Source organism: Ranitomeya variabilis, chromosome 2 (assembly GCF_051348905.1).
Source record: "Ranitomeya variabilis isolate aRanVar5 chromosome 2, aRanVar5.hap1, whole genome shotgun sequence".
In the NCBI taxonomy this organism is placed as follows: Eukaryota; Metazoa; Chordata; class Amphibia; order Anura; family Dendrobatidae; genus Ranitomeya; species Ranitomeya variabilis.
The window spans coordinates 303057444-303080631 of record NC_135233.1 but is presented as its reverse complement, the minus strand read 5'-3'; the positions used below and the strand labels follow the sequence as shown (position 1 = coordinate 303080631).

General features: G+C 42.1%; 1 protein-coding gene and 1 long non-coding RNA gene across 2 annotated transcripts in view; both read left to right on the top strand.

Annotated features, from left to right (window-relative positions):
• The window catches only part of TRPC5 (transient receptor potential cation channel subfamily C member 5), a 519478-nt gene that overhangs the window by 94173 nt on the left and 402117 nt on the right, over nucleotides 1–23188 (top strand). The window lies entirely within an intron of this gene.
• LOC143809364 (uncharacterized) overlaps nucleotides 13085–23188 on the top strand; it is a 56689-nt gene continuing 46585 nt past the window's right edge. The window contains exon 1 of the long non-coding RNA XR_013222240.1: nucleotides 13085–13312. This is a non-coding gene — a long non-coding RNA (uncharacterized LOC143809364). The remainder of the gene's footprint in view (nucleotides 13313–23188) is intronic.

Sequence of the window (23188 nt, the reverse complement as noted above, 5' to 3'; positions counted from 1 at the left end):
GTCAATGGAAGGAAAAATGAAATAGTTGGCGCATGTTGGCTAAACATAGGAGACGGCAGCTGCAAATCAGGAATCCTTTTGGAAGTTTATCTTCTCTTTTCTTTTTTGCCATTTCCCATGAATGGCTGTAATGTAATACTTAAAGCCATGCTAAGGGTTTTCTTATTAATCATTAGTCATTAACACATTATGACATGTTATCAATGAGATCCATAAACATGGGCGAATTGCTGAATTACTGCATGATTTCTGTAAAACCTGCTCCGTTCATTTCAGTGGAGCTGTATCGGGAGAATTGTGTCAAAAGCATCAAGTTTCAGAATTCTCTGACTATACCCAAAGGCTTTCTTGTACTTCACTGCGGCTTCTCTAACCTAACAATAACTAGGGATCTGAATCACCAAAAATATTTTGTAGCCAGTCCCAGAAGCATGGATGTCTTCTTATATAAACCATAAGGAGGAGGGAATTAAAGTAAAGCCTCCATCATGGAGCCACTTTACAGAACGTATTAGTGAATTCCTACAATGGCAAGTCTCTAAAATAGAATTATTATAACTAGAGGCAATTTATTAACATGCTGGTCCTTGGAGAGCTTTGAGTTTTCCTTGTAGATTTTTCCACAGACAAAGGTGGTTTTATGATATCAACCATTGGAAGCCATGAAGATCCTTGGCAGGAATTTAGTTGCATAATCTTACGATACTGGTGAAGGATAGCTGGAATCCATTGGCTGGAGGAGCATTAGCGGGGAACAGCAGGCGGTGGTGGAAGTCTTTGGAGGTAGCAACTGGAGTTGTAGGAAACACTCCAGAGAGGGGTGGGAACAGTCTGGGAAAGACAATTATCAGGAGCTGGAGACTTGAACTAGACAAACAGCTAGACACAATGCTCAAGCACTGAGTGAGGGATCCATGTGGCTTTAAGTAGGTCCAAACAGGAAACAAGATGGCTTCCACAGGCTCACAATCTGCCATCTTAGTAAAGAGTGATCGCAGAACACAACAGCAGCCTCGAGTGGTAAGGAATGTAACTGCAGCATAATTATCAAGGTGAACAATGGCAGCCACTAGTGGTCAGCCCACAGAAAGACAACAGGAATCCTGACACATCACTTGATTGCAAATGGAGCAGAATTTTTGTCACTTGAATAGTGAATAACTGAGAAAGGAAAAAGATTTGAAGTAAGGGCTGTGCAAAGATCTCTTCCCGGGGTCTAGTGCATCATATTTGGGGTTCCAGTAGTTGGCCCTCAATGATCAGTAAGTAACCCCCTATGCATTGAATAAGGAATAGCTTACTATTTTAGCAATAACCCTTTAATGTATCCAGTAGCAGTCAATCAACTTTTCATAGTGTATATCGGGCTAATAAATGTAATATTAGGACCATAATCTGCTCATACATATAATACATAGACTTGGCCTTGTTCATTGTAAGTGTATTGAGCAAGGACAGATACAGTCTAGTATAATGTGGCCAGAAATATGCAAATCACATACTTGGGGTCACATGATCCACTGCTCTCGGCGCTGACACCGGAGAATCCTCACAGCGCGTAGTGGTTGCTTTCCTTCCAAACCTTTAACTCAAGTATATGTATTTGTATTCTCTGGTTATGTACAGTCACTTCTTCTCTGTTATTTTCCGATGACCCCAATCATCAAGAACACTCATTTTCACTTAAGGTTTTAGTATTATTATTTTGCATCTTGAGCCAGAATCCATGTATTGGTTTAGGGTAAATTTGAAATGCTTTATGTCGTCTTTTCCACCTAATGACTATATATGTCAGGACTCATTATGGCAACTTTGTGCATTCAAGGGAAGGATCTAGACTTCATGGTGGATATAAACTGAAATTATCAGCTGAATAAACCTTCTAGAGAAGCCCCATGGGTCTGTTATGACCTAGGTGACTTCACAAGCCTGTTTTTGTTGTCTTTGGAAGCAGTATTTCCTCATCTGTATGGTTAGTTGTTTCATGTTGCCTTAGCCGAAAATGGGTTAAAAGCAGATTATCTCGATGTTCTGCTGTGCAAGGTAATTTACAAGACACAATGTATGCAGCCTTCATTGTGTCGGTTGATCTTTCTGTCTCCCTATGTAGCTTAGGTTCCTAAGTTCACCCGAAGGATTTGCAGCTCCATATGTTTCTTTCTAAATTAGATAAGGTCACCTTGGATGTGAGTGATACCTTTCTCAAGTTCATCTTGTTTTATAATAGCATGTAACTTGTCTTCTGTCAAAACAAGTTAAATTAAGACAATATTCGGAAAGGTTGGACAAGCAAGCACTGCCCAAAGGACTAACGTCTGTCAAATCAAAGGCCGTCATTAACCTCATGCTCAAAGAAGATGCCAGTAAAAAAGAGTTTTGCCCAATAGCACTGGACCACACATGTGCTTTATTTATCCCATATATCTCACACAGATATTTATATCTTTTTTATTATTATTAATTTGAAGCATTAATAGTATACCACACTCAAAAGGATGTTTTTTTGTACAGCTTATCTTTCAGCTTTGCTATGTATGACTGGGACAGAGTCAGGAAAGGGTGACAGATAAATGCACCATTTAGCTGCTGGAGGCTTGATAAACCAGAAAACCAGGTCAACACTAAACAAACAAATACCATCTCTATATACATTATTTTATTTTCTACAAGCTAAAATTAAAATTGCCTATACACGTAAGGTAAATGTTTGCCAAATCAGCTTATTTCTGCTGGATGGACAACCACATAATCAGTATGTGGGTCAGCAGTCTTTTCCCTGATATCGGAGAAATGAAGGATGTTATATGGGATTTCGAACTGCCCAATCCTTTGATCCAGTGTGAGATTAGCCGCTGCAAAAGGCATCTGACAGAAGTTTATTGCCTTCTTGTGATTAAAAATATAAGTCTACCCAATGAAGTTGAGTGTGGATTTATTATGGGGAAAACAAAAGGGATGACTGTCATGTGAATAAGTGTCCTGCTTACAGCCAGCTAGGGGCTCTTGTAAGACATATTTGCTGTTTTTTCCATTATTTACCCATTTCTCTAACTCCCTTGCCAACAAAATGTGCAGAAATTTACAATAGGGTATGTGTACACCAAAATTGTACAACTCCAGACAAATTCCAGACAAAACAATCCCCCAGGACGATGTTCATAAGCAAATAAAAAAGTACTTGAATGAGGAAAAAACCACCACATATTTGGCATCACCTAATTTGTACCAACCCATATAATGAAGTTTCAATAATTGCACAGTGTCACTCTGATGGGTGTATAAGCACTGAGCCATGGGCCAGGATTAGCCTGGAAGGGTGTAACTAAGCTGCTACCTGGTCTTCACTCACTCTGATAGTGAGGTTAGGCCTGAGCTGTGGATAGCAGCCAGGCACCATTCCAAAGCAGTCCCTGTTACTGCAGCAGCTTGAGTCCCCAGTACTGCAGCAGGGGTCAGGAATGCATGCAGGTACGGGGTTGGAGTGTCTGGCAGGACAAAGACAGGAAAACTGTCAGACAGGATGGGTTCAGGATTACTGGCACTGGGTCAGAAAGGGAGGCTGATATAAACAGGACAGGTTCAGAATCACAGGTACTGATTCTGACAGGATGGCTGGTTTAGACAGGATGAGTTCAGGATCACATACACTGGTTCAGGCAGGGCAGCTTGTTTAAACAGGATGAGTTCAGGACCACAGGTACAGATTCAGACTGGATGGTGGGGACCTGACAATGAACTAGAAGTTTTGAAGACAAGTTAGAAACTAAAATTGCCCCAGCACCTCCCTACAGAGGAGGGTGCCTTAACCCCTTCATGACCCAGCCTATTTTGGCCTTAATGACCTTGCCGTTTTTTGCAATTCTGACCAGTGTCCCTTTATGAGGTAATAACTCAGGAACGCTTCAACGGATCCTAGCGATTCTGAGATTGTTTTTTCGTGACATATTGGGCTTCATGTTAGTGGTAAATTTAGGTCGATAATTTCTGAGTTTATTTGTGAAAAAAACGGAAATTTGGCGAAAATTTTGAAAATTTCGCAATTTTCACATTTTGAATTTTTATTCTGTTAAACCAGAGAGTTATGTGACACAAAATAGTTAATAAATAACATTTCCCACATGTCTACTTTACATCAGCACAATTTTGGAAACAAATTTTTTTTTTGCTAGGAAGTTATAAGGGTTAAAATTTGACCAGTGATTTCTCATTTTTACAACAAAATTTACAAAACCATTTTTTTTAGGGACCACCTCACATTTGAAGTCAGTTTGAGGGTTCTATATGGCTGAAAATACACCAAAGTGACACCATTCTAAAAACTGCACCCCTCAAGGTGCTCAAAACCACATTCAAGAAGTTTATTAACCCTTCAGGTGTTTCACAGCAGCAGAAGCAACATGGAAGGAAAAAATGAACATTTAACTTTTTAGTCACAAAAATGATCTTTTAGCAACAATTTTTTTATTTTCCCAAGGGTAAAAGGAAAAACTGGACCACGAACGATGTTGTCCAATTTGTCCTGAGTACGCTGATACCTCATATGTGGGGGTAAACCACTGTTTGGGCATACGGCAGGGCTTGGAAGGAAAGGAGCGCCATTTGACTTTTTGAATGAAAAATTGGCTCCAATCTTTAGCGGACACCATGTCGCGTTTGGAGAGCCCCCGTGTGCCTAAACATTGGAGCTCCCCCACAAGTGACCCCATTTTGGAAACTAGACCCCCCAAGGAACTTATCTAGAAGCATAGTGAGCACTTTAAACCCCCAGGTGCTTCACAAATTGATCCGTAAAAATTAAACAGTACTTTTTTTTCACAAAAAAATTATTTTAGCCTCAATTTTTTCATTTTCACATGGGCAACAGGATAAAATGGATCCTAAAATTTGTTGGACAATTTCTCCTGAGTACACTGATACCTCACATGTGGGGGTAAACCACTGTTTGGGCACATGGTAAGGCTCGGAAGGGAAGGAGCGCCATTTGACTTTTTGAATGAAAAATGATCTCCATCGCTAGCAGAGACCATGTCACGTTTGGAGAGCCCCCGTGTGCCTAAACATTGGAGCGCTCCCACAAGTGACCCTATTTTGGAAAGTAGACCCCCCAAGGAACTTATCTAGAAGCATAGTGAGCACTTTAAACTCTCAGGTGCTTCACAAATTGATCCGTAAAAATTAAAAAGTACTTTTTTTTCACACAAAATTTCTTTTAGCCTCAATTTTTTCATTTTCACATGGGCAACAGGATAAAATGGATCCTAAAATTTGTTGGGCAATTTCTGCTGAGTATGTTGATACCTCATATGTGGGGGTAAACCACTGTTTGGGTGCACGGCAAGGCTCGGAAGGGGAGGCGTGCCATTTGACTTTTTGAATGGAAAATTAGCTCCAATCGTTAGCGAACACCATGTCGCGTTTGGAGAGCCCCTGTGTGCCTAAACATTGGAGCTCCCCTACACGTGACCCCATTTTGGAAACTAGACCCCCCAAGGAACTTATCTAGATGCATAGTGAGCACTTATAACCCCCAGGTGCTTCACAGAAGTTTATAACGCAGAGCCGTGAAAATAAAAAAATAATTTTTCTTTCCTCAAAAATGAGTTTTAGCCCAGGATTTTTTAATTTTCCAAGGGTAATAGGAGAAATTGGACCCCAAATGTTGTTGTCCAGTTTGTCCTGAGTACGATGATACCCCATATGTGGGGGTAAACCACTGTTTGGGCACACGGCAGGGCTCGGAAGGGAAGGCACGCCATTTGGCTTTTTGAATGGAAAATTAGCTCCAATCATTAGCGGACACCATGTCACGTTTGGAGAGCCCCTGTGTGCCTAAACATTGGAGCTCCCTAACAAGTGACCCCATTTTGGAAACTAGACCTCCCAAGGAACTAATCTAGATGTGTGGTGAGCACTTTGAACCCCCAAGTGCTTCGCAGAAGTTTATAACGCAGAGCCGTGAAAATAATAAATGTGTTTCCTTTCCTCAAAAATATTTTTTTAGCCCAGAATTTTTTATTTTTGCAAGGGTAACAGGAGAAATTGGACCCCAAAAGTTGTTGTCCAGTTTCTCCTGAGTACGCTGATACCCCATATGTGGGGGTAAACCACTGTTTGGGCACATGCCGGGGCTCGGAAGGGAAGTAGTGACGTTTTGGAATGCAGACTTTGATGGAATGGTCTGCTGGCGTCACATTGCATTTGCAGAGCCCCTGATGTGCCTAAACAGTAGAAACACCCCACAAGTGACCCCATTTTGGAAACTAGACCCCCCAAGGAACTTATCTAGATGTGTGATGAGCACATTCAACCCCCAAGTGCTTCACAGAAGTTTACAACGCAGAGCCGTGAAAATAAAAAATCATTTTTCTTTCCTCAAAAAAGATGTTTTAGCAAGCAATTTTTTATTTTCACAAGGGTAACAGGAGAAATTGGGCCCCAATGTTTGTTGCCCAGTTTGTTGTGAGTACAGTGATACCCCATATGTGGGGGTAAACCACTGTTTGGGCGCACGTCATGGCTCGGAAGGGAAGTAGTGACATTTGAAATGCAGACTTTGATGGAATGGTCTGCGGGCGTCACATTGCATTTGCAGAGCCCCTGATGTGCCTAAACAGTAGAAACACCCCACAAGTGACCCCATTTTGGAAACTAGACCCCCCAAGGAACTTATCTAGATGTGTGATGAGCACGTTCAACCTCCAAGTGCTTCACAGAAGTTTACAACGCAGAGCCGTGAAAATAAAAAATAATTCTTCTTTCCTCAAAAATTATGTCTTAGCAAGTAATTTTTTATTTTTGCAAGGGTAACAGGAGAAATTGGACCCCAACAGTTGTTGCCCAGTTGGTCCTGAGTACGCTGGTACCCCAAATGTGGGGGTAAACCACTGTTTGGGCACACGTCGGGGCTTGGAAGGGAGGGAGCACCATTTGACTTTTTGAATGCAAGATTGGCTGGAATCAATGGTGGCGCCATGTTGCATTTGGAGACCCCTGATGTGCCCTAACAGTGGAAACCCCTCATTTCTAACTTCAACACTAACCCCAACACACCCCTAATCCTAATCCCAACTGTAGCCATAACCCTAATCCCAACCCTAACCCCAACACACCCGTAACCCTAATTCCAACCCTAGCCCTAATTCCAACCCTAACCCTAAGGGTATGTGCCCACGTAGCGGAGTCGTGTGAGATTTTTCCGCACGACTTTTGAAAAATCTGCAAGTAAAAGGCACTGCGTTTTACCTGCGGATTTACAGCAGATTTCTAGTGTTTTTTTTGTGCGGATTTCACCTGCGGATTCCTATTGAGGAACAGGTGTAAAACGCTGCGGAATCCGCACAAAGAATTGACATGCTGTGGAAAATACAACGCAGCGTTTCTGCACGGAATTTTCCGCACCATGGGCACAGCGGATTTGGTTTTCCATAGGTGTACACGGTACTGTAAACCTGATGGAAAACTGCTACGAATTCGCAGCGGCCAATCCGCTGCGGATCCGCGGCCGATCCGCTGCGGATCCGCGGCCGATCCGCTGCGGATCCGCGGCCGATCCGCTGCGGATCCGCGGCCGATCCGCTGCGGATCCGCTGCCAAATCCGCACATGCCATAACCCTAACCCTACCCGTAACCCTAACCCTAGTTCTAACCCTAACCCTAGTTCTAACCCTAACCACAGTGGGAAAAAAAAATATATATATTTTCTTTATTTTATTATTGTCCCTATCTATGGGGGTGATAAAGGGGGGGGTTTATTTATTATTTTTTTTATTTTGATCGCTGTGGTAGAACCTACCACAGCGATCAAAATGTACCTGTAAGGAATCTGCCGGCCGGCGGGCGTACTGAGCATGCGCCCGCCATTTTGGAAGATGGCGGCGCCCAGCGAGGAGACGGCCGGACACCGGGAGGATCGGTAAGTATGAAGGGGTGGTGGGGGGGTGGATCTGAGCACAGGGGGGGTGATCGGAGGACGGGGGGAGCGGACAGCAGGACGGGGGAGCGGGCAGGAGCACGGGGCAGCGGAGCACAGGACGGAGGGGACCGGACCCCATAACGGAGCGGTGGGGGGGGGCGATCGGTGGGGTGGGGGGTGGTCACTTCAGGTTTTCCAGCCATGGCCGATGATATTGCAGCATCGGCCATGGCTGGATTGTAATATTTCACCTGTTTTTTAGGTGAAATATTACAAATCGCTCTGATTGGCAGTTTCACTTTCAACAGCCAATCAGAGCGATCGTAGCCACGGGGGGGTGAAGCCACCCCCCCTGGGCTGAAGCACCACTCCCCCTCTCCCTGCAGATCGGGTAAAATAGGAGTTAACCCTTTCACCCGATCTGCAGGGACGCGATCATTCCATGACGCCACATAGGCGTCATGGGTCGGATTGGCACGGGTTTTCATGACGCCTATGTGGCGTCATGGGTCGGGAAGGGGTTAAATACATGATATCTACCAGCAATAGGCTGGAGAAACTTTTGGAGTGCACTTGCTGTCCCTTTGAGAAGCTGGCAGGCAGAAAAGCAGAGCGGCCATGAAAGTGAGCATGTCGGCGTCCCTGTGGGGGAGAGGGTAGAGGGATGTAGAAACACCGGCATTGCACGCAGATAACAACGAAAAAAATAAAACAACAAATATAGAGTTGCTGTTTTTTGCACTCACCAAAATAGTAAAGCTAATCAATAACTTATACGTACCCCAAAAACAATGCCACTAAAAATACAACTTGTCTTAGAAAAAGCAAACAAACCCCTACACAGCTACATTGATAGAAAAGTAAATAATGGCTCTCGGACTGTGATAATATAAAATATCTGAAAAGGGGTTTTCACATTAAATACATTTTCACTTATCTGCAGGATAAGTGATAAATACACTGCTCAAAAAAATAAAGGGAACACTTAAATAAAACTATAACTCCAAGTTAATCACAGTTCTGCCAGTTGTGAAGCAACACTGATTGTGAATCAATTTATCCTGCTGTTGTGGAAATAGAACAGACAACAAGTAGACATTTAGCAAGACACCCATTATAAAGGAATGGTTCTGCATATGGTGACCACAGACCATTTCTCTGTTTTCATCTGTTTTGGCTGTTGGTTTGGTCACTTTTACATTTTGTCATTGCTTTCACCCCTAGAGGTAAAGTAGCATGAGGCGTTGTCTACAGTACAACCCACAGACGTTGCTCAGGTAGTGCAGCTCATCCAGGATGGCACATCAATGCGAGATGTGGCAAGAAGGGTAACTGTGTCTGTCACCACAGTGTCGAGAGCATGGAGCAGATACAAGGAGATGACGTGGAGGGGGCCTTAGGTGGGCAATAACCCAGCAGCAGGACTGCTACGTCCTCTTTTGTGCAAGGAGGAACACAAGGAGCAGGCCACTAACATTCATGTGTATGTTCAAAATATCAGAAACAGACTCCACGAGGGTGGAATGAGGGCCCAACATCCACAAGTGGTTGTTGTGATAAAAGCCCAACACCGTTCCAGTCAATTGGCATTTGCCAGAGAATACCAAGATTGGCAGATTCGACATTGGCATCCTGTGCTCTTCACAGATGAGAGAAGGTTCAGTCTGAGCACATGTGACAGATATGATGGAGTCTTGAGACGCCATGGAGAATGTTCTGTGTTGTGGATTCTGTTTGCGGGCTCCCTCTGGTGGTTACTGCTGGTACTGGGTGACTTTGGTGGGTTGCGGCCTTTTGTTTCCATCTGTCCATCAGAGGCTGGGTGTTTCCTATTTTACCTGGCCTTTCTGTCATTTCCCTTGCCGGCTATCAATGTGTTCAGATGTGCTCTGTTTGGTTCCTGCCTACCTGCTCCCAGATCTTTCAGGATAAGCTAAGTGCTGATTTTCAGTTGTTTGGTTTTTTGTCCAGCTTGCTTAGAATGTCTCTTTGTTAGCTGGTTGCTCTAGTGGACTGAGGTTCTCCCCATGTGCCATGAGTTGGCACATGGGTTCTTGTAATCTCAGGATGGTTTTTTTGATTAGGGTTTTTTGCTGACCGCTCAGTCCCCTTTTGTGTCATTCTGCTTTCTAGTTTTCAGCGGGCCTCTATTTGCTAAAGCTATATACATCATCTCTATGTGTGTGCCTTCCTCTCATTTCACCGTCAATACATGTGGGGGGCAACTATACCTTTGGGGTTAATTCCTCTGGAGGCAAGTGAGGTCTTTGTTTTCTCTGCAGTACTAGTTAGCTCTTAGGCTGGTGCGTGGCGTCTAGAACCAACGTAGGCACGCTCCCTGGCTATCTCTAGTTGCGTTTGTCAGGCGTAGGGCAGCGGTCAGCCCAGGTTCCATCACCCTAGAGCTCGTCCGATATTTAGTATACTTTGCTTATCCTGTGCTATCCCTAGCCATTGGGGATTCATGACAGTTCTGTTGCCTGTAACATCCTCCAGCATGACTGGTTTGGCAGTGGGTCAGTAATGGTGTGGGGTGGCATTTCTTTGGAGGGACACACAGCCCTCCATGTGCTAGCCAGAGGTACCCTGACTACCATTTGGTATCGGGATGAGAACCTCAGACCTATAGTGAGACCATATTCGGGTGCACTGGGTCCTGGGTAAATTCTGATGCATTGCAATGCTAAGCTTCATATGGCTGAAGTGTGTGAGCAAAACCTGCATGGTGAAGTTATTTATGCTATGGACTGGCCTGCCTGTTACCCTTGACATGAATCCTATCGAGCATATCTGGGACATCATGTCACGTTCCATCTACCAATGCCATGTTGCATCATGGGCTGGTCAAGATTTGACTGATGCTTTAATCTAGGTCTGAGAGAAGATCCCTCAGGAGACCATCTGCCTCGTCATTATGAGCATGACTAGGCATTGTAGAGAGGTCATACAGGCACGTGGAAGCCACACACACTACTGAGCATCATTTCCTTTTCTTGAGGAATTTCCACTGAATTTGGATCAGCCTGTCATTTGATTTTCCACTTTGATTTTGAGTATACCAAATCTAGACCTCCATGGGATATTAATTTAGATTTACATTGATCATTTTTATGTTTTATTGTTCTCAACACATTCAACTATACAATGAATAAAGATTTGCAACAAAAAAATTTAATTCGGTGATATCTAGGATGTGGTATTTTAGTGTTCTCTTTATTTTTTTGAGCAGTGTATAATGATCTCTGATCGTCCAATTCATAAAAATAGGAGTCCCCTGTGTGAATGGAGCAGTAGTGTCCATACATAACCATCATTCCCTTAATTTTCTATCGCACTGAGGCTAGATGCACACAACCGTGTATTCTCCTATCTGAGAATCGATTACAAATCACACTGTGATTATAATGTGATCCAATTCTCTCGAGAAGATGGAGAAAAAAAATCTCCATCTTCTCCATTCAGTCAGTCTGTGAATATGAGACTGTACTCAAATGTCATCCAAGTACAGTCTGATGGTTTTCATGAGCGCATTCACTTGCATGGCTGAATGTGATCTGAATATCATATCAAACTCTGGCATGCTGGGATTTTTTTTTTTCCGGACTGACTCTGTCCAAGTAAAAAATTAGACATGTGCAAAGCCCCATAGAATAACACGAGGATGAGTGCTATATGTCAAAACAATGGATAGCACTCATCTGATTATTGCGGTCATCTGCATGAGCCCTAATGGAGATCATACACAGCCAATTATGTAAGTCCCTTGCCAGTATATAACGTGATAATAAATGTATTTAATGATTTAGTGGAAAAAGAGTATGAGGTATGGATAAATATTTAGGTTAGACCTATACAAATAATGTATTTTTTAAAATCTGATATAGAATTTTTTTAAATTATGAAATTACTTTTCTTTTTAAAACGTGTACGTTTCTCTACCTTTTTAAGTATATCTTCCCTTATTTGAAAAGAAATATAAATTGTTACCCGGTCTTACCTTCTTTGAAATTAGAATGAAACTACTTTCTATGTGTCAAAAATGACAGCATACCATAGCTAACAATTATCACGGGAAATTATTCCGAACTAAGGGATGCAAGCTGTAAAAGGGCTGACAGCAAGACAGATACTGACAATGACATTAGAAGAAATCATTGCCTCACCTACATAGAGATCCTTCAGTGTGCGATGCCACATCAGGAAAGGCACTGCTACCAAGAATGGATATTGCAGAGACATTGCCATAAAAAGCATTTGTAAAATAAGATCATTAGAAAAAAGAATCAGGTTAAGAATATGAGTGTTGCAATCAGACATATAGTAAGTAATTTTTCCCTTGTCATCACATCTTTCACCTTGCAGTAGGACATAATCAAATGTGCTGTAGTAGTTTTGCAGATACTTCAAAAAGACCTGAGCATGTAAATATTTGTGTGCTGTCCAATCAATGCAGCTCGATATTACATTGATTTGGTTGTAGAACCAGTGGTACAGCCATTTCTCCAATGTTCCCAGGACCCTTTTTTTTAACACAGCTATGCCAGTACACATGTTGCTCGTACTACTGTCAGCAGCCTGTATGGTCTAAACGAGCTACCACACCCTGCAGTGTCTCCAGACTGGTCTCCATTTGAGCACATCTGGTCAGCAATTGCAAGCGGCAGATATTAATGATGTGCAAGCCCAAGTGCATTTAGCATGTTGGAATATCCATCCTGTCATTTTCTCAATTCCACAACTTTTCCTTCTTGGTGTTGTAATTTCAATGCTAAGAAGTAAATATATAGACAAATATGAAGCATCGAAAATTACATCATCTCATGATGCATCAGATCATATATAAGTATATAGTGTGACAAAGTCACTGGTAAAGTACTGGAGGGGAGATATGTGTCACTACGCTTAATGGCATCCGTGATATAAAGCCAGAGTATTTTCCTACAGCACACTAAAGTGTCATGAGGCTTACATTAAAGTTCCATGAATGGGCTGGTTTTATGTGGACATGCACAGAGTGGGTGGGTGTCCACCTTATATCCACCTGCAGAGCCAGCACTGCCGTGTGCTGACACGACCTGTGTGATGTCACAGTCATGTGATCAGGTCACATGGTCTGGGCTTAAATAGCTGGGCTCCAAAGGCACTGTGGGTGTTGGGTGTTGAGTGTCTGGAGAGGAACACACCAGAGAAGTGGTTTGTGCTGTGGTTTAGGCTTGGACTGTGGGTCATGTTAACCCTGAGTGGACTGACACAGCTACTACAAGGACTGTACCTAGAGCTACCATTTTGTTTGGCTATTTTGCCCAGAGGGCTGTATTTTGTGCTTACCACTTGGTTTATTTAAGAAACCAAGTGTATCATTCAAGCCGCAGTGTTCCCGTGTCTACCTCCGTTTGCAGGTGAGTAAGCCGATCTACCACAATAGACAATTATGATGCATCAAAAATTACATTTACAGAATGGGAGGAATAGTAAGATAGTAACATAGTTAGCAAGGCCGAAAAAAACATTTGTCCATCCAGTTCAGCCTATATTCCGTCAAAATACATCCCCAGATCTACGTCCTTCTAAAGAACCTAATAACTGTAAGATACAATGTTGTTACACTCCAGGAAGACATCCAGGCCTCTCTTGAACCCCTTCCACTGAGTTCTCCATCACCACCTCCTCAGGAAAGGAATTCCAGATTCTCACTGCCCTAACAATCCTCTTCTATGTTGGTGGAAAAACCTTCTCTCTTCCAGACGCAGAGAATGCCCCCTTGTGACCATCACCTTCCTTGGTATAAGTTAATACCAAGTTAATACCGTTAATGAGATGCTCGTGTTCCAGGGCAGGACTGCAGGCAGAGTCTTATCTTCCTGCTCTAAGACAGAGAAACCAAGGAGAGACCCGAAGCCCCGAAGCACAAACAGTTTGTTGCTATGATAAGGAACATATTTGTGATTCGGGGTGACCTGTGGACAGGTCTTTCATTGGTTTCTCTGGCTTAGAGCAGGAGGATAAGACTCTGTCTACAGTATCGCCCCGAAGCACAGGCATCTCATTAACGGAAAACTTCTAACACTGATTACACAAGGACTACAAGATGGATTTCTGCACCAGAGGTATGCTTTTAATCAGTATAACTGCGACAATATGACAATGCCTATAGTTTACTTAGCAAAATCCTGCTGACAGGTTCACTTTAAGGTACTGAAAAGGTGTCACTTTAGTAGCCACATCTCTAAGTGAAAATGGGCAGTCATTAAAGTCATTAATTGTTCCCAATTTGCAATAAATTGGTAATCATATCCACTGATATCAGCTCAAAGTACAGTAAAAATCATTTCCAGCATAATTTAGACATATACCTGCTATAATCCATCATTATATTCACTTATAAAACAGTACCATATATTACTAACATTGAGTCATTCTTGAAACCCACCAATATAACAAAGTTGAAGCTATTTGGTAGAGAAGAATGGGCTAAAATTCCTCCAACCCTATGTGCAGAACAAATGAACAATTACCAGAAACTATTAGATTCAGTATTGCTGCACAAAGGCCAACACGAGACACTGAAAACAAAGGTTCACATACTTTTGCCACTTACACACATGTGAAATTAGATAATTTTACTCATTTAAAAAATGACAGCCTAGTATTTTTTTGACTAGTTTGTTTTATTTGGTTCTCTTTTATCTACTTTTAGGACTCGTGAAAATCTTTCTAGTTTTTCACCAAATTTATGTAGACATGTGGAAAATTCTGAGGGGTTCACAAAGTTCCTAGCACCACTGTACATGAGTCAGAAATCAATATTGAATATTGTACGTTTAGAAGTCCTCTGCAGGAGAAATATTTAGAATACTAGTTTTCCTGTTTATGAAACCTTGTTCTCTAGAGACATTAATATATTGCCTGCTGAAGAAATCAATATGACAAATAGTTTCCATTTATAGTAGGCTCCCAGCTAAACTTAGAAATTAAACATCAAACAGCTATTAACTGTTCCAGTTTACCAGGGAGTGGGGGCTTCAGAAAAACTGTTGTACATGGTTAAATTAAAAAACGCTCTTTTTTTTGTAAGCAAGAAATATAAGGATATTTCCTGGAAATTACTGAATCTTTTGAAATTGAAATTCACCAAGCTTACAGGTATTTTACCCAAAATATAATTTGCAAGTACACCAATTGCCCTAAAAGACGCATATGACACTGAGGTATATCAGAACTGTATTTAATCACTTTCAAGCTTTTATTGCAAATACAGCCTTAGTAATGTCAAATTGACCTCAATATATATGGCTATGGGTAAATAGATGGTAACTGTTTTTTTGTGCTGTCAAACAAAAGCGTATAATTTTCTCACTGTTTTATGGCTATCTCTTCTTATCTCTATGGCTAAGCTTTAAGCTGTAACATTCTCTCACTATCCGGATTCACCCCAATATGGCTGCTTCATTCCCTGCCTCTGCTTTTATGCATACTTTAAGGCTATGTGCACACATTGCAGATTTTGTTGCCGATTCGCAGCGTTTTTGGATGCACGGAATTGCACCAAATCCGCAACGTAGTGCCCAACCAATGTTATTCAATGGGAATTACAGAATTGTTGTGCACACGCTGCGGAAAAATCAGCGCAGATTCACAGCGTTTTATTTTCTGCAGCATGTCAATTCTTTTTGCGATTCTGCAGCGTTTCTACACCCATTGACTACCATTGAGTCAGTCAAATCCGCAGCAAAACCGCAGGTGTAAAAAGGTTTGCAGTTTTGCTGTGGAGTTGCATGCCAAAAAAGCTGCAGAAAGGGAGGAGGAAGAGTGTGTGGGCGGAAAATATATGAGTGGGTGGAGACTATGTGTGTGCGGAGAAGATGTGCAGGTCTGTGTGCCGGTGTCTGTGTGCAACTGTGTGTGTGGGTCTGTGTGTGTCTGTGAGTGTGTTTCTGTGTGCATCTGTGTGTGTTTCTGTGTGTCTCGGTCTGTGTAGGCAGGCATCTCCTAATGAACCTACTGCTCCCATCTGGCTATGTCTTCTGTCACATATAACAATGATAGCATTAGCTGATGATGGGACAGTAGTCCCTTCAGATGATGCCTGTGTTCAGTTGTAAAAAAAAAAAAACATACAATAATTTCGGGAAATGCTTCATTCCCCTTCGTCAGGGTATTTGCTCCAGGCTGTACATAGAGAGCCTTTTATGATCCGGGACTGTCCACCTCCTTTTCAGGGAATTCCTTAACCCCTCAAATGCCGTCTTCCTTTGCTTGTTATAGAAGATAACTTGTTGCATTATGAACACTCTATATGTCTGTATTAAATTTATTCATTAGTCCTACACGTGATATGATTGAATATGCTAATTGAATATGTGAGAATATGCAATTTTATTCTGTAAGAATGTGATTTTATTTTTAAATATATTTTAGACCTCACTATTTCAGTAGATCAAAGTCAGTTAGTAACAAGAAATTCCCAGAAAGAGGTCGACTCAAACAGTTACATACCAATAACCAGTTGTCATCTTCCATCATGGCTACTTAATATACCAAAAAGTCAATTCACTCGAATCTGGAGAAATTGCAGCCGGATTACGGACTACATGGAGGAGGCCCAGTTTTTGAAGAACCAGTTCATTGTTAAAGGTTACCCTATTGAATGTTGGAATCTTCACTCGAATTACAGGATATAAGATCATCAATGATCCATAAAACTAATCTAATACAAATACCTCCTAATTTGAAAGAAGAAATATAGAAAGTACCTATTATTACCCAATATCACACAAATAATGTTTATTAAAAAACATTATTAAGAAATATTGGCACATTCTCAAAGAGGACAAGATTATTGGGGACCTGTTACCAGCATTTCCAAAATGTGTATATACAGTACAGACCAAAAGTTTGGACACACCTTCTCATTTAAAGATTTTTCTGTACTTTCATGACTATGAAAATTGTACTTTCACACTGAAGGCATCAAAACTATGAATTAACACATGTGGAATTATATACTTAACAAAAAAGTGTGAAACAACTGAAATTATGTCTTATATTCTAGGTTCTTCAAAGTAGCCACCTTTTGCTTTGATGACTGCTTTGCACGCTCTTGGCATTCTCTTGATGAGCTTCAAGAGGTTGTCACCGGGTATGGTTTTCACTTCACAGGTGTGCCCTGTCAGGTTTAGTAAGTGGGATTTCTTGCCTTATAAATGGGGTTGGGAACATCAGTTTTGTTGTGCAGAATTCTGGTGGATACACAGCTTATAGTCCTACGGAATAGACTGTTAGAATTTGTATTATGGCAAGAAAAAAGCAGCTAAGTAAAGAAAAACGAGTGGCCATCATTACTTTAAGAAATGAAGGTCAAGAGTCCAAAAAATTGGGAAAACTTTGAAAGTGTCCAAAAGTGCAGTGGCAAAAACCATCAAGCGCTTCAAAGAAACTGGCTCACACGAGGACCGTCCCAGAAAAGGAAGACCAAGAGACACCTCTTTTTCTGAGGATAAGTTTATCCGAGTCACCAGCCTCAGAAATCGCAGGTTAACAGCAGCTCAGATTAGAGACCAGGTCAATGCCACACAGAGTTCTAGCAGCAGACACATCTCTACAACAACTGCTAAGAGGAGACTTTGTGCAGCAGGCCTTCATGGTAAAATAGCTGCTAGGAAACCACTGCTAAGGACAGGCAACAAGCAGAAGAGACTTGTTTGGGCTAAAGAACACAAGGGATGGACATTAGACCAGTGGAAATCTGTGCTTTGGTCTGATGAGTCCAAGTTTGAGATCTTTGGTTCCAACCACCGTGTCTTTGTGCGACGCAGAAAAGGTGAACGGATGGACTCTACATGCCTGGTTCCCACCGTGAAGCATGGAGGAGGAGGTGTGATGGTGTGGGGGTGCTTTGCTGGTGACACTGTTGGGGATTTATTCAAAATTGAAGGCATACTGAACCAGCATAGCTACCACAGCATCTTGCAGCGGCATGCTATTCCATCCGGTAGTTGGACCATCATTTATTTTTCAACAAGACAATGACCTCAAACACACCTACAGGCTGTGTAAGGGCTATTTGAACAAGAAGGAGAATGATGGGGTGCTATGCCAGATGACCTGGCCTCCACAGTCACCAGACCTGAACCCAATTGAGATGGTTTGGGATGAGTTGGACCGCAGAGTGAAGGCAAAACAGCCAACAAGTGCTAAGCATCTCTGGGAACGCCTTCAAGATTGTTGGAAGACCATTCCTGGTGACAACCTCTTGAAGCCCATCAAGAGTGGGCAAAGCAGTCATCAAAGCTAAACGTGGCTACTTTGAAGAACCTAGAATATAAGACATAATTTCAGTTGTTTCACACTTTTTTGTTAAGTATATAATTCCACACGTGTTAATTCATAGTTTTGATGCCTTCAGTGTGAATGTACAATTTTCATAGTCATGAAAATACAGAAAAATCTTTAAATGAGAAGGTGTGTCCAAACTTTTGGTCTGTACTGTAGATGAGCACCACATTTAGGTTTAAAGCCCCCACTAATAAGGGCATATGCCCAACTGTATCCAAAGAAACTAATAAACAACAAACTTTGGGGGGCTTCTTTCCATGTGGTTCCTGCACTTGCTGTAGACAATTATCAAGAAGGAACCCCGGTATAATTGACTTTCAAAATTCGGAAGCTACCAAAATGTACTCCATTAGGGATAAAATATCATGTTCCACTACTGGTGTCATTTATATTCTTAAATGCCAGTGTGATAAAATGTATGCAGGATGTACAAAACGGAAATCATCACAAAGGATAAATGAACACCTTAAGAATATTAAAAAGTGCTTTGAAGGGCATTCATTGTCAAAGCTATTTAAGGACCTACATAATCAATAAAGGACCTGGAATTTGTTGGCATCCAAATTATTCTTACACATTGGAGCGGGGGTGACCATATTAGCCGAATGTCAAGAGTAGAATCGAAATTGATCTTTCTTCTAGATAACCTGGCACCAAAAGGCCTGAACTTTGAAATTGAGCTACATACCTTGTGCTGCAGTGACCCATGCTGCTGCTGGGGGCACTGTATGTGCACCTCAGCATATGCATGGAGGCGTAACTGTAATGGCTTAACTGTAATGGTGATAATGAGATAGTGACTGGCATTATTGTAAATGGCCGGTATGTGTCGCACAGGGAGTCTGCGCTGTAAGCCTGAAGTAATGTTGTTGTTCTGGGACCTGTAGTCCCACAAGTGTTTGTATAGTTGTAAAGGGAGGCTTACAGGGTTAGTTTGAGAGCTGGGCGGGTCGAACTAACCACACACACCTCCTACCTATGGGAGTGGTTACAGGTACATAATGTGACCATGGTGTGGTCACATGGTCTCTGTAATGAAGAGTGTGTAGATCCTGGAAGGCTTGTGTGTTGGGAGGTCCTGTGTGTGGACCAGATCCCTGAATAGCGCATTGAGAGGCCGTGGATCTGAAGACTTGTGTGTTGAGAGATCCTGGGAGTAGGATCGGATCCCTGAATAGTACACTGTGAGACGTGTGTTGGACGGTCTCACGTGGGGACGGACGTCCTGAATAATGCACGGAAAGGCCGAATGTATGCAGAGTCTGCAATGGCACTGCATTGGGGGAGCTACAGCCCATCTGAGGATCTGGACTGTCAGGTGGCCTGGTGAGCAAGGCATTGTCTGGGACAGTGATCCCAGTTTGGCAGCTTCCCTGGGAACAAGGACTGACGAGGAGTCAGCGTGTGGAGCAGGAGCTCCAGGAAGGTAACCCTGAGTATGGGGAACTGTGTGCACTGACAGGGGGTCAGTTAATGAACTGTGTGGTCACCCATGGTAACTGGACAGAGTAAGGTTCAGCATGTTTAGAGACTGCAACTTAATGTTATCTGTTGGAGCCTATTGTGTTCTATGAAGTATACAATGACCTGTGCATAACCTGGTTTATGACTGCATAATAAACCGCATGGACTGTTTATGTGAGAAAAACGTGCCTGTGTAACTGAATCCCGTTGCTAAGCGAGTGTCCCCCAACACATGCAGTCTTACAGCCTTTCAATGCAATATATAATCCCCGTTGTATCTTCCCCCTTTTTTCCTCTCCATTTTCTTTTGTTTCTCTTAATTTCCCTATTTGTTCCATTTCCCCCTTTGTTTTACGTATCCTCTCCTTTTTCTTATATTACGTTAATCATATTAATTTTATTATTATATATCCCATCTTTTGTAAACACATAATTTTATCAAAATGCACCTATATATTATTTTTAATCATATTGAATATATCTATTTTTTTAATGATAATACTAATAAATATATATACTTTTAAAAAAATCATATTCTTACAAAATAAATTGCATATTCTCACATGTTCAAGTGGTATATTCAGTCAAATCATAGGTATGATTAATGAATTCCTTTAATACAGACATACACAGACATACTGAGTATACATAATGCAACAAGTTATCTTCTAGAACAAGCAAAGGAAGGTGGCATTTGTGGAGTTAAGGAATTCTCATAAAGGAGACTGACAGTCCCCGATCATAAAAGGCTCTCTATGTACAGCCTGGAGCAAAAACCCTGATGAAGGGGAACAAAGCATTCTCCGAAACGCACTGGTTTCCTTTTTGGCTCCTACGGGACACCATACTGTGTGACATCACACTTTTTTTCAGCGCCGCCATCCATTTTGGATCCAGGCATCCAGGGACAATGCACCCTTGGCTCTACACACGCGGCCTCTCCTTTCCTCGTTGCTGCCTCCCTGCAGACTTGTGGCAGTATGTCTCTTGTCTCCAAGGACGCAGTGGGAAGGTGCATTAAATTGTTTGGCCACACCAAGGGTGCACCGAGCACCTATGATTTGTTTGAACAGTCATTTTGTGATGACAGATTCCCTATAATCTCGTTGATTTTATCAATGGGAAAGGTACCATTTTGCAGCTTTTTATATACTCTCTACAACACTTAAATATAAAATCAAACAAAAAGATAGAAACAGAAACAAATAAGCTACAATCACAAAGCGGCAGTTCCACAGCTGCTATTTTGTAACAATGTTAATGTTTTGTACATTACAAAGTGAAATTTTATATCCACTGTATTTATTAAAGCCCAGAATAATAGTAATTATAGTTAGGATTAATCGTTCATTGGCTTTCGGGAGGGAAAAGAGATTGACTGAGTAAAGAATTTCTTTCTAACGAAGTCGCTGCTTTCCCTTTAATACCTGAGGGTTACAGTCTGTGAAAAGCTCAGCTGTTGGCAGTATAAATTGAAAGATGTAATAATAAATGTTGGGTGTCATTGCGAGCAGTTTAACAGAACAGCGCTGACCTTTAGAATTTCGCTCACAGGTACATTTCAGTATCAATTCATAGACACAAGGTAATCTTTATCCTTTTCAGCTCTTAAATTATAGGGTCTGCAGACACACTGACTAAAGACAAGGCTGTATGAATTTCAAGATCTAGCCCCTAATATTCCAATATAATGATTACAATACTAGTTATAGGTATCATTCTTACAGAGATTTTATCAGTATAGCAAGTGGATAGAGTAAATCCTATTATACATTGAGGCTGGGTTTACATATATCAAGCCCTGCGTCGTAATTTCTATCCATATCCAGCCCTGCATCTTCATTTCTATCCATATCTAGCCCTGCGTCGTAATTTCTATCCATATCCAGTCCTGCGTCATCATTTCTATCCATATCCAGCCCTGCGTCGTCATTTCTATCCATATCTAGCCCTGCGTCATCATTTCTATCCATATCCACTTAACATGGACAAAACAGAATTCATCATCTTTCCCCCATCTCACGCGACCCCCCCAACAAACCTAACCATTACAGTAAATGGCTGCCCACTCTCCCCAGTCCCACAAGCTCGCTGCCTCCGGGTAATCCTTGACGCTGATCTCTCCTTCAAACCACATATCCAAGCCCTTTCCACTTCCTGCTGACTTCAACTCAAAAATATTTCACAAATCCGTTCATTCCTCAACCAAGAATCTGCAAAAACCCTAGTCCATGACCTCATCATCTCTCGCCTTGACTACTGCAACCTCCTACTCTGTGGCCTCCCCTCGAACACTCTCACACCCCTCCAATCTATTCTAAATTCTGCTGCCCGACTAATCCACCTGTCCCCCCACTATTCCCCTGCCTCTCCCCTCTGTCAATCCCTTCACTGGCTCCCCATTGCCCAGAGACTCCAGTACAAACCCTAACCGTGACGTACAAAGCCATCCACAACCTGTCTCCTCCATACATCTGTGACCTCGTCTCCCGGTACTTTCCTGCACGCAACCTCCGATCCTCACAAGATCTCCTTCTCTACTCCCCTCTTATCTCCTCTTCCCACAATCGTATACAAGATTTCTCTCGCGTATCACCCCTACTCTGGAACCCTCTACCACAACATATCAGACTCTCGCCTACCATCGAAATCTTCAAAAAGAACCTGAAGACCCACCTCTTCCGACAAGCCTACAACCTGCAGTAACCACCGATCGACCAAACCGCTGCATGACCAGCTCTATCCTCACCTACTGTATTCTCACCCATCCCTTGTAGATTGTGAGCCTTGGCGGGCAGGGTCCTCACTCCTCCTGTACCAGTTATGACTTGTATTGTTTAAGATTATTGTACTTGTTTTTATTATGTATACCCCTCCTTACATGTAAAGCGCCATGGAATAAATGGTGCTATAACAATAAATAATAATAATAATAATAATATCCAGCCCTGCGTCATCATTTCTATCCATATCCAACCCTGCGTCGTCATTTCTATCCATAACCAGCCCTGTGTCTTCATTTCTATCCATATCTAGCCCTGCGTCATCATTTCTATCCATAACCAGCCCTGCGTCATCATTTCTATCCATATCCAGCCCCGCTTCGTCATTCCTATCCATATCCAGCCCTGCGTTGTCATTTCTATCCATTTCCAGCCCTTTGTCATCATTTCTATCCATATCCAACCCTGCGTCATTGTTAATATCCAGTATTTAACAAAAACACCAGATAGAAACTGATGGAAGAACTAATCACATTTTTGGCAATGGAATAATTCGCCCTTTGTCCTGCACATGAGTTGCTGTGCTTGAAAGGTGCGGATGTTCTGGCACACTACGTTTCATGTAACATCGTGATCCAGGTTTGGACCAGCTCCTAGAAGTAATTGAGAAAAAAGCCCAATGGCAACATATGTAAATTTGCATCTGTTCTGATCTGGTTTAAAACGCTGAGCCTGATGCAATGGATATATGTT